The sequence below is a fragment of the Acomys minous genome (genome assembly GCF_964271855.1).
Source record: "Acomys minous genome assembly, chromosome: 8".
In the NCBI taxonomy this organism is placed as follows: Eukaryota; Metazoa; Chordata; class Mammalia; order Rodentia; family Muridae; genus Acomys; species Acomys minous.
Window position 1 is genome coordinate 36,603,358 of NC_140489.1, and position 15,137 is coordinate 36,618,494.

The window sequence follows — 15,137 nt, forward strand, 5'->3', positions numbered from 1 at the left end:
TAGTCTCTTTTTAAAAGTACTTCTTCAGCGGGGCATGATGATGCATGCCTTTAATCCCTGCACTCGGGAGGCAGAGGCAGGCGGATCACTGTGAGTTTGAGGCTAGCCTGGTCTACAAAGCAAGTCCAGGACAGCCAAGGCTAACACAGAGAGACCATGCCTCAAGAAAGAAAGAAAAAAAACAAAAAACAAAAAAAAAAACCAAAACCCCACAAACAAAAAACAAAAGTACTTCTTTAAACATCGTAATGACACATTCTCCTTTGTTGTTCATTAGACTCAAAACCACCACCACAGAGTAGGTCAATAGTTCAGTAGTAGTTCAGACGATAGAATGGTTGTCAGTAGTCATGAAGCCCTGGGTTTTATCCCTAGTACCTTATAAAACAGTATACAAGCCTATAATCCACTACTTGGGAAGCACAGACAGGAGGAACACAGTTCAAGGTCACCCTCGGCTACTTGCCAGTTCCAGGCCAGACTTGGTAACATATCCTGTCTCAAAAACAAAAAAACAAACAAACAAAACCAACCACATACCATAGAAGAACATGAGTTTATCCAAAACAAAACAAATATGCATCACAAACTTGGCTGAGGACTCAAATCTACTTTCTAAAGATAGGCCCAGAGGAGGACAAGAAACAGAGCATACTGGGGCCTGTCTTCTCTACTGATCCTTTCTTTTTTTTTTTTTTTTGGTTTTTTGAGACAGGGTTTCTCTGTGTAGCCTTGGCTGTCCTGGACTCGCTCTGTAGACCAGGCTGGCCTCGAACTCACAGCGATCCGCCTGCCTCTGCCTCCCGAGTGCTGGGATTAAAGGCGTGCGCCACTACGCCCGGCTTCTACTGATCCTTTCAAAGCTCTGGTCCTCCTCTAGTTTTCTATAAGAGGTAAAGAGGATCTCAGAATTCAAAGTCCAATTCTTCCAACTTTAATGAGCCTTCAGTTTCTTTTCATATACTTGGCTTGTTGCACAAGAATCTGATGGAATCCAGAAATCTACCTACAGACAAAAGTTTTATGCCAGTGTGGTAGCGCATTATCTTTAACCTCAGCATTGCAGGTGGATTAAAAACACAGGCAGGAGCTGGAGTGGTGGCTCAGCACTGTGTGCTTCCAGCAACCAGATGGTGGGTCACAGCCATCTGTAATAGGATCTGATCCCCTCTTCTGGTGTGCATGAAAACAGGCACTCATATACATAAAACAGATAAATAAATCTTAAAAGAAAGAAAGAAGAAGATGATGATGACGACGACGACGACAGGTGAATCTCTGAGAAGTCTAGGCCAGTCTAGTCTACATAGTGAGTTCCAGACAGGTAGGCCTAAATAGACAGACCTTGTCTCAAAAATTAAAAATAAATAAATAAAATTGAAAAATCATTGGGGCTTAGTGGCACATGCCTTTAATCCCAGCACTGGGAGGTGGAGGCAGGAAGATCTCAGAGTTCAAAGCCAGCCTGGTTTACAAGGCAAGTCCAAACCAGCCAGGACTACAAGAGAAACCCTGTCTCAGAAAAACAACAAATAATAGTAATAATAATTTGACTCTTCACTAGGCCTTTTGAAACTTTAGGAATAGAATTTGTATTAACTAAGTTGGGCATGGTGGTGCACGTTTTAATCCCAGCACTCGGGAGGCAGAGGCAGGTAGATTGCTGTGAGTTCGCGGCCAGCCTGGTCTACAAAGTGAGTCTAGGACAGCCAAGTCTACACAAAGAAGTCCTGTCTCGAAAAAACAAAAATTAAAATAATAATAATAATAATAAAATAAGATTTGTATTAAAAGTAGGGCCTACTCCAAATGCCAACATTTTAGACAATCAACCCTGCCAGGTAAGTTATAGCTACATCCATAAACATGTATATACGCACATCTGAAGAACTTTCCAGAAGGAATAATCTTTGGCTTAGTTCCAGAAACAGGATCCAGAGAAGGCTAATTAAAGTTCCCCATTTTTGTCTCTCTTGGAGAGCATGTGCCCTGCCCTCTGTTTCTCTAGAAAGAAACCGTCTTGACACTCTGATAAAAAAAGCTAGGAGAAGCCGGGCGTGGTGGCGCATGCCTGTAGTCCCAGCACTCAGGAGGCAGAGGCGGGCGGATCGCTGTGAGTTCGAGGCCAGCCTGGTCTACAAAGTGAGTCCAGGACAGCCAAGGCTAACACAGAGAGACCCTGTCACGAAAAAAACAAAAAAACAAAAAAACAAAAACAAAAAAAAAGCTAGGAGACCTTTAAGTGTGTAGCTTCAGGAGCTTTTACTAATGATCTAAAACCAAGAAAAGCAAAACCTGCTGTTGATCATGAAGGCTATTCCCAACTAGGACAAGGGCAAAAGGAGAGACAAGCTGTTACATTATTTCAGTAAGATGGCTGGCTTGGTGTGAATGTTCAGGACAAGATCCCATAGAGGAAACGACATTCTCAGCAGCGCCATCTGCTCCTTCTGGTGTCTAGCCTGATCTTTTCTTTAACTCAGCTGTAGCCAAAGTCCACCTGTATGAAGGCTGTGAAAGCTGCTGTAAAGAGCTCCTCAGATCTGCATATTTACTGCGCTTATAGCCACTTTAGATCTTCCGCTGTCTTACTGGTTGATTCCCCAGCAGGTACACAGAGAACTCCAGGACAATTTTTACTAGGAAAGAAAAAAAACTTCTGAGAACTACAGATCACATTTAATAATGAAAGCACTGTGGCATACTAGGTAAAGGTCTCTCTGAAAAGTACAATGACATTTTAGAACTGTGGCTTCACACTGAAAATGCTCTACTTTTTTTTTTTTTTTTTTTTTTTTTTTTTTTTTAGCAGTACATGTGCCAGGCATGGTGGTGCACACCTTTAATCCCAGCACTCGGAGGCAGAGGTAGGTGGATCACTGTGACTTCGAGGTCAGCTTAGTCTACAAGGCAAGTCCAGGACAGCCAAGGCTACACAAAGAAATCCTGTCTCGAAAAGCAAAAAAAAAAAAAAAAAAAAAAAAGCAGTACATGTGCACTAAATGTCGATACTATTGGGTCAATTTGCATCATTAGGTTCTTCACTAAAGATTTTACATCAATCACAACAGATCAAGGCCAAGAGATTTTTGTTCTAACATTCTTCTTCCTCAAACAAACTGCACTACCAAGTAGGTTAACCTAAAACCAGAAATATGTATGCAGCTTTAAAATATAGCTCCAAGAAATGAAAACAAAACAAACACACACACACACACACACACACACACACACACACACACACACACACAAACTTAAGACAAGAATGTTTTTAGCTGACTATGGTGTGCATGCCTATAATCCCAGCACTTGGGAGGCTGAAGCAGGAGGCCCTCAAATTTAAAGCCAGCCTAGAATATATGACTATAGTAAACAAAAACAATGTTCTGGCAATATTATTCAAAACCAAAAGTGGAAGTAATGCAAACATCCATTAGATGATAAGTAAGGTGTACTTAACAATAAACTGGGACTAAAACACAGACAAATACTACAACACCAGTAAACCTTAACAATAGTTAAAGTGGGGCCGGAGAGACTGCTCTTCCAGAGGTCCTGAGTTCAATCCCCAGCAACCACATGGTGACTCACAACCATCTACAGTGTAATCTGATGCCCTCTTCTGGCCTGTGAGTGTATATGCAAGCAGAGCACTGAATACATAATTAATTAATTAATTAATTAATTAAATGAGTAAGTAAGTAAATAAATCTTTTAAAAAAGACCTTCTAGGTTCAGTTCCCAGTACCCACAAAGTGGCCCACAACTGTCTATAACTCAAGTCCCAGGAGATCCAACACTATCTTCTGTCCTCAGAGGGTATTACATGAACATGGTACACAGGCAAAACATCCATAAATGTTTAAAAAGAAAAAAGTAACTGGAAGTGAAAGAAGACAGTTACTAAAAACTATATACCATAATTACAATAACATGAAATGTCCAAGTAGGTAAACATACAGAGAAAGTAGATGAGACCAGTCTAACCTTAGATTGACGTGATCGTATACAACCCTGAAAATATACTAAAAATTGTTGCATTGTACATACGAATGTCTATCAACTAATGCATGGACAGAGTGGTATAGACTGGGTGTGATGGCACACACCTTTAATCCCACACTCAAGAAGCAGAGGCAGGTAGAGTCTGTGAATTTGAGGTCAGCCTGGTCTACATACTGATTTCCAGGAAAGCCAGAGCTACATAGTGAGACCTTGTCTCAAAAAATTATTACTCAGTAATGAACAGAATAAAGTACAGATACACACTATAATACAAACGTACAGAACATGCTAAGTGAAAGAAGCCACAAGGGAGAATTTTTATGATATTTACATTATAAGCCAACAAAGCCATTTCTTTAAAAAAAAAAAAAAGCACATGACATAATAAAATGCTAAGTACCAATAAAAATCTCCTTGAGTAAACTTAGGAATTATGTCTATATATAGAATACCATAAAGCCATTTGAACTATTAAGGGTAAGTCACAGGAAAATGGTTATGGAATAATACTGAGAAAAAACAAAATTGAAAACTGAATGCTTAGGGATTATCACAAAAGATGGAAGAAACAGAATACACAGAAGACATGGTAGGTTGCACAACAATGATCTTTCCTGTATTTTCCAAATTTCCTGTCATTTTTTTCCCACTTTAATGGTAACTAAAGGAAAAATTCCTCCTCATGTATGTAGCTCTTCCCTTACACAGTCTGCAGAGACAATTACAATTTAAGATGAAAATAAGCAACCCAGCTCCTTAGTTCCCTTTTTCAGACTTCCACCCACTTAGTTTACAGAGATCTACTGAGAGTAACCCAAAGGAGGAAGAATTAGGCTAACATGCCTATGCCCAGAAGCCTAGTCAAAGGCCAAAACTAGTCTAGCCAAAAAGAGCTTTAACAAGGAGAGCCTATATAAAAAGTGACCCCACACTGATCTTAACTGGCTGTGGGTGTGAAGACACGCTACTGCTAGTGGTAAACTGGATTTGGGCAGATTAGATACATGTTCATCCTTGAGAAAAGTTAGTAAGAAAACAGAGTCTGAGCCGGGTAGTGGTGGTACATGCCTTTAATCCCAGCACTCTGGAGGCAGAGGCAGGCAGATTGCTGTGAGTTCGAGGCCAGCCTGATCTACAAAGTGAGTCCAGGACAGTCAAGGATACACAGAGAAACCCTGTCTCAAAAAAAAAAAAAAAAGAAAGAAAGAAAGAAAGAAAAAAAGAAAAAAGAAAAGAAAAAAGAAAGAAAGAAAGAAAAAGAAAAAGGAAACAGAGAGTGTGGAAGAATCCCTATTCAAATCTCTTCTCTTGAGGTTTGCTCCCAACCTTCAAAGGGGGAAGGGGGGAGCTGAACCATTTACTTTGCAGCATAATAAAGAGCTGCCGTCATCACCTTGGCAGTCTGCTGTCATGAAGCATCCCAGGCTAATTTCTCAGGCAAATGAAGTCACAAAAAATAAAAATAAAAACAAACCACTTGTACCAGTACTCAGGAGGGGGTATATCAGGGCATACAGCTACCAGGTAATTTTAGAGCTGTCTCAACACGGGCCTCAATAACAGGCAACTACATCTGTTTCTGCTTGAGAGAATGCTTCGCTAATATCCTGTTTGGGGAGTACTGCATGAATTCTTGGCATACAGCCCTAGATGTCTCCAGGAGGGAGACACATCACAGACAACCCCAGAGTCTGAAACCCACTCAGCTCTCACAGCAACTGCTGTGCTCCCTGCTACTCTTTCTTATACCCCGAGTCTTCACAGACTCAAGTGTCCCTCAGTCTTGGGAGCAGCAGTTAGCCTCTCAGTACCGCAGCCCAGCACCACCTCCAGGTCTACCAGGTACCTGTAGACCTCTACACCCAGCTTCTAACCAAAAGACCAAAGAGCAAATAATGGAACCTTGCTGGTTTCCAGCCAAAAACAAAAACCCTGAAGGAGGCAACAAGTACAGATATGAGGTGCATGCCAGACCTCTCCTTTCTCACATAAAAATTTTACAGGATGACACTCCTGAACATACATCAACCAAAGGAGCAATGTCTGCCTACTTGAATCTCAGCCGTGATATAGTAAGATTTTCATGACCAAGGTCAGCCACTCCAACATTTGCCTGACTACTTCCTGGGTCTCAAGATCAACAGCTTCAAATACTCTCACACAGCTTTTGGCCCCACCCCTAAGCTACGATCTTCCCTCCCACCAGCAGGCAAACAGCCCTCCCACCACAGCATTTTTCTCTGCTTTAAGTTTTTTAAGTATCCTACAATGTGACTATATACTTTTTGAGCATGAATTTTCTAAAAACCATTCGACTAGGTGAGGGCTCCTTGTTATTACATATTTGGATGGTTTGGGTTTGGTTGTTGGGTTTGTTGCTGTTGTTTGTTTTTGGAAGCAGAGTCTCACTAAACAGCTCAAACTAACCTTGAATTCAATATCCTCTTTCCTCTTCATCCCATGAGTTGAATGTATCCCCTAAAAGTTCAGGTATTAGAAAATCTTCAAATTCATGTACTAACTCTAGTTGGCCGTGTGACTAGAAGGTGGATGGATACATTAGCAGATAACTAGGATTAAGGACGGAGTTGTGAGGGTGGGGCTCCTGTACTGACTTATTTAAGAGGAAGAGACTCAAGTTACCAAGTTTTTACCATGTGATACCCTGTGCCATGTTATGATGCAGACACTGGTGCCAAGCTCTTCAACTTCCTGGTTTCCAGAACTGTGAGCCAAATAAGCTCCCACGCACCCCTCCTCTCTCCACTACGACCTGATAAGCTTCTCTTTATAATGAGTTCCCATATCTCAGGTACTTTGTTATAATAACAGAAAATGGATGGGGACAGAGAGTGCTCCCTGCATATATGCAATCTTTAGAGAAACCAAAAGACTTGATTGTCACATATCTTTGTTTCAATGTTTGCCCTTAACCCAAATGTCATAATCTTTACATTCGAATCTGCAACACAGCAATCCTTGCTTCCTTTATCTGCTCCTTTTAATTCTCCTTCTACTTGAGAGAAAGATCTCGGCAGGAATCCTATGAATTCAAGGCAGACAAAGGAAGGAAAATTAATTTTGCTCGTCAGCTTCCACTAGACTGCTTGCCAATCCAAGAGTTCAGTAAAATGTTTAATGTGTGGCAGACAAGTGGGCTGTAAGGACCTGTCACTACCTCTCATGAATTGTCCCTTGGTAATAGGGAAGAAGAGAAACATAAACACCCATGAGTTCTCTGGCTTCCCTTCTGCTTTATTCTTCCAGATGACCTACTTGGTGCTGAAACCAGGAAAACCATGTTCCCCGTTGAATTTTTAACTTTTTTCTCTGTTTTTAGACAAGGTCTTACTTTTTAGTACTGGCTGTCCTAAAACTCACTATGTAGATCAGACTGGCCTTGAATTCTGCCTCTGCCTCCCTCCTACACCCCAGTGCTGGAATTAATGGCATTTGCCACCATGTCCAGTCTCAATAACAACAACAAAATTTGGGGGGGGGGGAGTTTCAAGACAAGGTTTCCCTGTGTAGCCTTGGCTGTCCTGGACTCGCTTTGTAGACCAGGATGTCCTCAAACTCACAGAGATCCACTTGCCTCTGCCTCCCGAGTGCTAGGATTAAAGACATGTACCACCACACCCAGCTTCAACAAAAATTTTAAGATTTACTTTATTGTTTATATGTAGGTGTCTGTGTGGATTCAGAGGACACAAAAGGTCAAGTCCCCTGAAGCTGTGACATTATGAGTGGCTGTGAGCTGGTTGGGTGCTAGGAATCAAATTTCAGGCCTTTGCAAGGGAGCATGCATTTTTTGTTTTGCTTTGTTTTGTTACTTTGAGACAGGGTTTCTCCATGTTATCTTGGCGATCCTGGACTCGCCTTGTAGACCAGGCTGGCCTTGAACTCACAGCAATCCACCTGCCTCTGCTTCCCGAGTGCTGGGATTAAAGGCATTCGCCACCATGCCCGATTGGGAGCATGCATTCAATCACTGAGCCAGATCCGTAATTCTTTCTCTAAGTCTACAGAGGATACCAGTGAACAGTTATCAGGAGAGCTAAAGATAGAGAAAAAGCACAAGGAAAAGTATGAAGTAAGAGCAAAGGATATTCTATGGGGAGGTCTTTGGGTTTTGGTTTGGTTTGGTTTGGTTTTTGCCAATTGATTTTGACACAAGGTTTCATTTTGTGTATCCAGGCCAGCTGGAACTCATGACCTCCTCCTACCTCAGGCTTTCCTGATGCTGATATTAAGACATGCACAACCAAAGGCAAGTTTTAATCTGAGAAATAGACAAGCATAACGTGTGCAAAATAATGCTTAATCAACTTGTAAAAAGACTTACTTTTAGAAGTCAAGTGAATTACTAGCTTGGAGGGTATGTTTGCTTGTGTGTGGAGGAAGTGGTGAAGCAGGAACTGCTTCTCCAGCAACAGCAGAGGAGGAAATCCCCTGTCAGAAGATGCACCATTACATAAGAGCTCCAGTTCAATCACCACACCATGGAGACCAGCCAGGAAACCGCTGAGAGCTTGCCACCCGCCAGGCTGCAGTGCCTTTCTACCTGTCTTCCTCTTCTTTCAACCAGCCTGGAAGCTGGATCTGCAGAAGCCGGGCTCAGCAAGCCTAACTGCCATGTGGTGGGTTTTCTCTCAGGACTACAACCCCTGAGGCTTTTCTACAGCTGTGAGTGAGGACCTGTGCCATATAGCATTCCCACTAGAATATCCAGAGTCCCTCTCTGTACAGGAAACCCATCTACAGGTCTCAAACTGATAACTGTCCTCTCTTTTAACTTAATGGGTACAATTGCCTTAAACCTTGAACAATAATGAAATCTACCACCATAAACCAAAATAAACTACCTTTAAAACTGAGTACCTGGAGACAGGTGTAGTGGCGCACGCCTATAATCCCAGCGCTTGGGAGGGAGGCAAAAGGCAAGCAGATTTGCTGTGAGTTCCAGGCCAGCATGGTCCAGGACAGCCAAAGACTACACAGAGAAGCCCTGTCTCGAAAAAGCAAAAACAGAAACGAAAACAGAACAAACAAAAAACTGAGTACCTGGGGTTGGAAAGATGGCTAAGTGGTTAAGGGTACTGACTGCTCTTCCAGAGGACTGGGATTCAAATCCCTGCACTCACATAGCAGCTCACAGCTGTCTACAACTGCAAGATTTGACACTCACACAGACATACACATAGGCCAAACACCAATTGCATAAAATTTTTTTAAAAAATGAAAACTGTCTAGTTTCAGTTTCACTCTTCATAGTATCTAGATACCAGGCAACAACTGGCATATATTGTGTATCTCATGAAATAGAATGAAGGGGGGGGGGCCACCAAGTAGGATTGTGCAAACCTTCCTACGTTAATATGCATCGGGGAGAGAGTTATAAATGCTTATAATTAGAGAAATAGCCTCAAGTAGTGGTGCCTTGAGAAGGATCTAGAAACTCCAGAATTTACATTTGTGGCCTTACATCATTTAACTTGTCTGGCTTTTGTCTCAACTAGAAAAATAAGGATAATATCCATCCTGCCTCAGATATTATTAAATGAGATCAAAAGTGAAACTTGAGGTACGGGTAAAAAGTACTTGCTTCCAGACCTGACCACCTAAGTTCAATTGCTGGGAGGGAGAAAGCTGGTTCCTGCAAGTTGTTCTTTGACCTCCACATCAGCACCAGGGTGTGTACACATCAGCACCGGGGTGTGTGTGTGCATGAGTCCACACGCTCAAACTCATGCACATTAAATAAATCTAATGTTTTATAGTGGGAATCCGAACAAGCTTGGTATACAATAAACCCTTCAGAAATTTTCCATATTACCGCTACTTTATGAAATTATTCCTTTAAGTACAGGAACACCCTCCAACTCAGACAATTCTCATTTCTACTTGAATATGCATCTAATGAAAAATGCAAAGCTCAGAAAACTAAGAAGTCAATGCCAAGGGCATGTCTCTACTAGTCTCCACTAGATGGTGACAACCTGGGTGTAGAATTCCCAGAGCACGGAGAGTAATCGTGTGTGTGTGTGTGTGTGTGTGTGTGTGTGTGTGTGTGTGTGTCTTTTTAACCAAAAGGATTCTAACAGTAAAAAGCAAATCCACCACTGTGAAAAGGGCAAAGACACTGCGGATCTAGAAAGGATTAACTACCCATGGCTTAACTAACCTGAAGAATGCCCGTCACACCTCTGCACAGAGAGCACTTCAAACCCCAGTTAGCAAGAGCAACAAAGGGCAGCATACTGCCTTGTCACCATAGAAGTGTGTGCAACATTAGGCCTCTGCCGAGCCCTCAAGTTCCCAATGAACTTGACGCCTCTTTTCCTGTCCAATTCCGTTACAGGTTAAGTTTTTCGGCTGCACAGCCACTACCATGAGGGACCGTCAGACTCACAAATATTTGGGATTTTAGTTATGGACTTTTAAAAAAAAAAAAGTCTATATGTAGCTACATTAAAAACAAAACAGGAAGTGGCTACGGCGAGTTTCAGCCCACATAACAAAAAAAGTTTCTGCTACTGAAGAGGCGACCCGGCGCTGGGGCTCCGGAAAGCTCACGAGCACTCGCGAGCGGCTGCAAGATCTCCTCAGGAAAAGCCACCTCGGCCAAGCCTGTCCTGCCGGGCCGGGCCGCGGCTTGGCTGGGCGGGGGGAGGGCCAGCGCGGCCACACGGAGGGCCTCCGCCTGCCGCGCGCTCCGCGGAGCCGGGCGCTGACCCTCCCGTCCCGGGCACCGACCGCACAGCCACCCCGCCACCCTCAGGACCGCGCGGCTCGCAGCGCTGACAACCGGCCGCAGCGGGAGCCGGAGCCGGCGGCTGCGCTGAGGCCCCGCGTCCCCGCGGAGGGAGGTGCGTGCCCGCCCGTGCCCTGACAACCAGCCCCGCGCGCCACGGACACAAAGCCGGCCCTCCGGCCCGGGCGGCGGTGACAACTCACCCGGGAGCGACGCCGAGACCTCCGGGAAGGGGGCGCTAGCAGCTCCCGCGCCGCCGAACCCGCTCCGCCGAGGCGCGCGCCCGCCCGCACTCCCTGTCCGGGTCCCCGCGACGCCTCGCGTGCCCCGGGTCTGGCTCTGCGAGGTCGGGCGCTGAGGGAGGAGGAGAAGGAGGAGGAGGAGGAGGACGCGAGCGGCGGCCGGCTTCCGACGATGGAACGCGGCGGCGGCGGCGGCTGCGCCAGCGTCACTGGCCCAGCTGGACAGCGCGGGCGGGGGAGGCCCCGCGGAGGGGGCGGGGCGGGGTGGGGGGGGGGAAGGGCAGGGACCGGGGAGGCCTGGGCGGGGCCAAGCGCTCACGCAACAAGCGCCGGGCGTCGCGCCGCTGCGGCCGCCCCGGAGGAGTCTCGCACGCGCACGCGCCGCCGACCTTGCCTGACACGCCCCTAGGGGGTGGGGGTGGGCGGGGGTGGGCCTTAAAGAGACAGTCGCTCAGACTGTGAGCTGGCTGAAGTTCCGCCTCCTTCCTTGAGCGCTCTCTAGACCTTTTATTGTTATTGTTTGGTTATTATTTGGATGTTTTAATTACTGTCATTTGCAAAGAAGTATATTGCTGTTTAAGAGGCTCTTTCGCACACGTTGCCCATTTAGGTCTTGAATCGTTTGCCTGACCTATCTCCGAAGCAGGTTATTATCTCCCTAATAAGTAGTACTCTAAGTTAAGGTGTGTAACTTAACTAGCTCAAAAGTGCCCCGAGGGGTTAGGTGAGTATGGAAACGTAGATGCAGCCATTTTGATTCTATAAAGCTGGGGTGGGCTTCGAGAATCTTTTTTTAATGGATGTCCCTAAGTACTATTTCTGTGCACTCAAAAGCACCTGGGGGATCTCAAATAGAAGAAAGTGACTTCCAGCGAGGGCTGGGGAACCGGGACCCGCAGGCGTGGCTCCTAGTTTTGCTCTCTTTTTGAGCCTCGCTGAAGGGCTTTCAAGCACATCTTAGGTGAGCAAATTGTGCACTGGCCAGCTGCATCCATTTGACCTCACTACAGAGGCGTGGCCAAGTGAAAACTGTAGCTCTTTGTGCCTAGGTGTTTGATTGGCCTATCTCAGAGACACTCAATAAATTTGAGACACTCCTTGAAAATCAGCGCCTCACAAATCAGGCAGGCCAGTTAGCTCGGTTGCCTTCCTTCCCCCCCTAGGCAAAGGCCCTACCTAGGCTCAACTGGGGGCGGGGGAAGGGGGTGGGGGGTGAGGGACCTTACCAAGTGCCCTTTGACCGAGGTTACAACTCAGGGCCTTTCACCTAGAAAGCTTTCAATGAAGGTATTGTGAATTATCACCCCCACAACACACCGATCCCTCACAGCAGCAGCGGTTCTCAACCTTAACGCTCCGACCCTTTAATACAGTTCCTTATGTTGTGGTGACCCCCAAACATAGAACTATTTTTGTTGCTACATCAAAACTGCGACTTCGCCACGTCTCACTGTGTTACTTATTACCTACCAGAGTCCACCGAGAGCAAAGTCCCCAGCACAGATTGTGTCCAGGGCTCTCCGCAATCTGGTGGAAATCCAATCACGTCACCTCCTCCGAACAACTGACACCCAAGCCTCCCACGCTGCTGGCAGAGCTCTCACAAGCCACCATCTGTCGCACCTCTGAGACCTCACCAGCTGCTCCCCTACCTGGGGTGGGTCTTTTTATTTCCCCCTTCCTTGGCTTCTCCTTCTGCCTCTCTGGTTTACCTTCATCGAGTTCGCTTTGCTTTGTATTGCCCAGATGAAGAGCAGGGTAAAGCCCTTTTCTCTCTGGTGGCTACTGGCTTACCAACCTCGTCCATCCTTCCTACCTCTCCCTATAGATCTGGGCTAAAGATCTTCCGCCCTGCTTATACTAAGCCTTGTTCTCCTCTCCTGTGAAATGACGATGGCACTCCCTGGCTCTATTAGAGTAAGTGTTTGTTGTGGTTTGGTTTGGTTTTGGTTTTTTGCTGATGATAAGATATCCCAAAATGGAGGTTAAGAATGATTTGTGCCCCCACCCATGCTTGTACAAGCAACCCTAATTAAGTGAAATAGGGCCCACACACCAAAAACGTCAGAAAAGTAGGAGAGATATGCGCTGATAAGAAGAAAGGGTTTGGTGGCTGGGGATGAGAAGATGATGAGGCTGGGAAATATGATCAAAGTACATCATCCATCCATCCATATATATATACACACACACATTTATGTATATATATGAAATTGTGAAAGAATAATTTGGACTTACAAGATTCTCAAGTGCATAAGAAAAACATTGGTTTAAGGAAGAGGCTTTTTTGTTTTCGTTTTTTATGGTGCTAGGGAATCAAACCTAGGCTTTTTGGGTTTTACCCCCACCCCCACCCCCAGACAGGGTTTCTCTGTGTAGCCCTGGCTGTCCTGGAACTCACTCTATAGACCAAACTGATCTTGAACACACGGAGACCTGTCTGTCTCTGTCTGCTCCCACCACCCCCCAACACACACACACACACACACACACACACACACACACACACACACACACGAGTTCTGGGATTAAAGGCATGTGCCACTACTGCCTGGCACCAAACCCATGTCTTTATGCATGCAAGGCAAGCACTAAGCTGTATCCGTGGCCTCCTGACATTGTTTTTTGGGTTTGGGTTGAAGCAGAATCTATTGAAGTCCAGGCTAGCCTTAAACTGAAGATCTTTAGTGTCGGGTGTGGTGGCACGCGCCTGTAATCCCAGCTCTGGGGAGGCAGAGGCAGGTAGATCGCTGTGAGTTCGAGGCCAGCCTGGTCTACAAAGCCAGCCAGGACAGTCAAGGCTACACAGAGAAACCCTGTCTCAAAAAACTAAAAACAAAACAAAACAGACTGAAGATCTTCTCAATTACCCCCTGAGAGCTAGGACTACAGGCATATGCCATCCTGTCCTGCCAATTTTGTTTCATTGGCTGGCAAGACAGATCATCCAGGAAAAGCACCAGGCCTGATCACCTAAATTTGGTATTCTGAACACATAAGGAGGAAGAAGAAAACTGACTTCCTCAATTTTTCCTCTTAACTTCCACCTGTGTGTGGTGGCAGAAATGCAAACACTCTCTCTCTCTCTCTCTCTCTCTCTCTCTCTCTCTCTCTCTCTCTCCATAAGCAGATATATAAACGTACATTTTAAACCTTTAAAATACCTTTTAATGTAGCAACTGTATTTTGTTATACAACTCATCACCAATTCATAACTTAAATGTACATTTAACATACAGTTAGATGTTTTAAATATATATTTATGTGTATTTCCATAACACCCCCCCCAAAAAAAAAGACATTCCTGTAAAGCTGGAAGCAAGGGCTCATGAGCACACTGAGGCATGCTGACTATCGCTGAGCTATAGCTGTAGCCTCCAAAACAAATTGTAATACTCTACTCTCTAGGCAGCCTAGTATCTATCCCAGAGAGGAGGTTGGCCTAACCCCTGTTAGAAGTAGAAAAGCCACCCATTGCAGTTTGTCAGGGACTAGGAGGATTCCTGATGTGAGGCACACCCAGCCAGTTAGGACAGTCTTGGGCAAAGCAAATAAGATGTTCAGTTCCTTAGGAAGGATCCGATAGGCAAAGTCTTCCTTTCTTTGCTGTGAATCCAGCCAGGAGTGTGTGAGCCTTGACACCTTTGCAGACAGGAACAGAGAAGCTTAGCTCTTTGGGAGAGGAGAGAGGGGAGGCTGAGAATAAGTGTATGGCACGTTGTTGCTATGACTGTGGCCTATAACAGCTATACTGATAGCCTCTATTTATAGAGTACCTACTGTGTGCCAGGCACTTACTTGGTAGGAACTTTATCCCTGTAACTTCTAATTCAGGTAACAATCTTCCAAGTCAAGCATCATCAACATCATTTTACTGAGGAGGCTCACAGAGAGGTTTCAACCTATGGAAATCCACATTGCAGGTATGTGTTATTTGTCTGTTCTGGTTGGCATTCTTTGCCAAAAGAAACGCGAAGCCTCTCCTACTCGTAGAAAAGAAAAGAAAAGGGGGAAAAAAAGATCCTTGTGTATCTGCACTTCTCTCTAAAGGGCATCTTTATACCAGTAACTGGCCTATGTCATCTCACCCAGGCATTAGCTCCTGTTTCATGTTTCGAGTCAAGATTCCCCGGGTA

At 45.1% G+C, this 15,137-nt stretch overlaps 2 protein-coding genes across 7 annotated transcripts in view; one reads left to right on the forward strand and one right to left on the reverse strand.

The window, feature by feature from the left end:
* SUSD6 (sushi domain containing 6) overlaps positions 1-15,137 on the reverse strand; it is a 143,557-nt gene that overhangs the window by 93,606 nt on the left and 34,814 nt on the right. For 2 of the 3 annotated variants that reach the window (XM_084792292.1, XM_084792293.1), the window contains exon 1: positions 10,963-11,256. The exons of the other annotated variant lie outside the window; for it this stretch is intronic. The gene's annotated coding sequence lies outside the window, so the exon portion shown is untranslated. Of the gene's footprint in view, positions 1-10,962; positions 11,257-15,137 lie in introns of those variants that run through there. 3 annotated transcript variants of the gene reach the window in all.
* The window catches only part of CCDC177 (coiled-coil domain containing 177), a 37,366-nt gene continuing 34,542 nt past the window's right edge, over positions 12,314-15,137 (forward strand). The window contains exons 1-3 of one of the 4 annotated variants that reach the window (XM_084792284.1): positions 12,316-12,658; positions 12,830-12,918; positions 14,836-14,924. The gene's annotated coding sequence lies outside the window, so the exon portion shown is untranslated. Of the gene's footprint in view, positions 12,919-14,835; positions 14,925-15,137 lie in introns of all 4 variants that reach the window. The other 3 variants (XR_014781024.1, XM_084792283.1, XM_084792285.1) reach the window with 3 other exon arrangements.